Genomic DNA, 2,500 nt, shown 5'->3' with positions numbered 1-2,500 from the left:
GGTGTGCTTAAGTGTGGGTACACATGTTCGGCTGGTGGGCGAGGTCCCTGGAGGGTTAGATGATGAGGGACGGAGGGAGGGAGGCAGGCAGGCAGGCAGGCAGGCAGGCAGGCAGGCAGGCAGGCAGGGAGGGAGGGAGGGAGGGAGGTAGGTAGGTAGGTAGGAGGTGGTGGTGTTATACAGGGGAGGAGAAGCATGGATGTGTGGCTGTGGAGGTGCTGTGTGGCCCTTTAATGTCACAGGGCCAGTGGCTGGGTGATATGCCTGGCTCCTGGAGCTCTGATACAGGGGAGAGAGGCATGTGTGTGTGTGGCTGTGGAGGTCCTGTGGAGGTGCTGTGTGGGCCTTTAATATCACAGGGGGAGAAGCTGGGCCATGAGCCTGGCCCCTGGAGCTCTGATACAGGGGAGAGAAGCATGTGTGTGTGGCTGTGGAGGTCCTGTGGAGGTGCTGTGTGGCCCTTTAATGTCACAGGGCCAGTGGCTGGGTGATATGCCTGGGTGCTGGAGCTCTGACACAGGGCCAGAGAGGCATGTGTGTGTGGCTGTGGAGGTCCTGTGGAGGTGCTGTGTGGGCCTTTAATATCACAGGGGGAGAAGCTGGGCCATGAGCCTGGGTGCTGGAGCTCTGATACAGGGGAGAGAGGCATGTGTGTGTGGCTGTGGAGGTCCTATGGGGGTGATGTGTGGCCCTTTAATGTCACAGGGCCAGTGGCTGGGTGATATGCCTGGGTGCTGGAGCTCTGATACAGGGGAGAGAGGCATGTGTGTGTGGCTGTGGAGGTCCTATGGGGGTGATGTGTGGCCCTTTAATGTCACAGGGCCAGTGGCTGGGTGATATGCCTGGGTGCTGGAGCTCTGACACAGGGGGATAGAGGCATGGATGTGTGGCTGTGGAGGTCCTGTGGAGGTGCTGTGTGGGCCTTTAATATCACAGGGGGAGAAGCTGGGCCATGAGCCTGGCCCCTGGAGCTCTGATACAGGGGAGAGAGGCATGTGTGTGTGGCTGTGGAGGTCCTGTGGAGGTGCTGTGTGGGCCTTTAATATCACAGGGGGAGAAGCTGGGCCATTAGCCTGGCTCCTGGAGCTCTGATACAGGGGAGAGAGGCATGGATGTGTGGCTGTGGAGGTGCTGTGTGGGCCTTTAATATCACAGGGCCAGTGGCTGGGTGATATGCCTGGGTGCTGGAGCTCTGACACAGGGCCAGAGAGGCATGTGTGTGTGGCTGTGGAGGTCCTGTGGAGGTGCTGTGTGGGCCTTTAATATCACAGGGGGAGAAGCTGGGCCATGAGCCTGGCCCCTGGAGCTCTGATACAGGGGAGAGAGGCATGTGTGTGTGTGGCTGTGGAGGTCCTGTGTGGCCCTTTAATGTCACAGGGCCAGTGGCTGGGTGATATGCCTGGGTGCTGGAGCTCTGACACAGGGGGAGAGAGGCATGGATGTGTGGCTGTGGAGGTGCTGTGTGGGCCTTTAATATCACAGGGGGAGAAGCTGGGCCATGAGCCTGGCTCCTGGAGCTCTGATACAGGGGAGAGAGGCATGTGTGTGTGGCTGTGGAGGTCCTGTGGAGGTGCTGTGTGGGCCTTTAATATCACAGGGGGAGAAGCTGGGCCATGAGCCTGGCCCCTGGAGCTCTGATACAGGGGAGAGAGGCATGTGTGTGTGTGGCTGTGGAGGTCCTGTGGAGGTGCTGTGTGGGCCTTTAATATCACAGGGGGAGAAGCTGGGCCATGAGCCTGGCCCCTGGAGCTCTGATACAGGGGAGAGAGGCATGTGTGTGTGTGGCTGTGGAGGTCCTGTGGAGGTGCTGTGTGGGCCTTTAATATCACAGGGGGAGAAGCTGGGCCATGAGCCTGGCCCCTGGAGCTCTGATACAGGGGGAGCATGGATGTGGCTTTGGAGAAGGCAAATATCTAGAGTCTCCGCTCCACTCCCCTCTTTACCTTCCTCGGTGTAAAACTTTGACCGCCAGTTTTTCAAAGTCTTACACCGAGGAAGGTAAAGAGGGGGACCGGTCGGCGAAACTAGAAGTTTCCCCTCTCTTACCTTCCTCGGTGTAAAACTTTGACCGCAAATTTTTCAAAGTGTTACACCGAGGAAGGTAAAGAGGGGGACCGGTCGGCGAAACTAGAAGTTTCCCCTCTCTTACCTTCCTCGGTGTAAAACTTTGACCGCAAATTTTTCAAAGTGTTACACCGAGGAAGGTAAAGAGGGGGACCGGTCGGCGAAACTAGAAGTTTCCCCTCTCTTACCTTCCTCGGTGTAAAACTTTGACCGCAAATTTTTCAAAGTGTTACACCGAGGAAGGTAAAGAGGGGGACCGTTCGGCGAAACTAGAAATTTCCCCTCTCTTACCTTCTCCTGCCCTCGGTGCGAGCCGGTCTCTCCCTGTTTTTCAAAACACCTTTCGCACGATTTCAGAAACCCAGTTTTCGGAAACGTGAACCTCCAGGGATCGGCCCCGAGGGCGCCGGGGACGCGTGGGCCGACCCGAGAGGGG

Source organism: Trachinotus anak, unplaced genomic scaffold (assembly GCF_046630095.1).
Source record: "Trachinotus anak isolate AG129_WGS33_773 ecotype Australia unplaced genomic scaffold, CSIRO_AGI_Tana_v1 ptg000065l, whole genome shotgun sequence".
NCBI classification, from domain to species: domain Eukaryota; kingdom Metazoa; phylum Chordata; class Actinopteri; order Carangiformes; family Carangidae; genus Trachinotus; species Trachinotus anak.
This window is presented reverse-complemented; position numbering follows the sequence as displayed.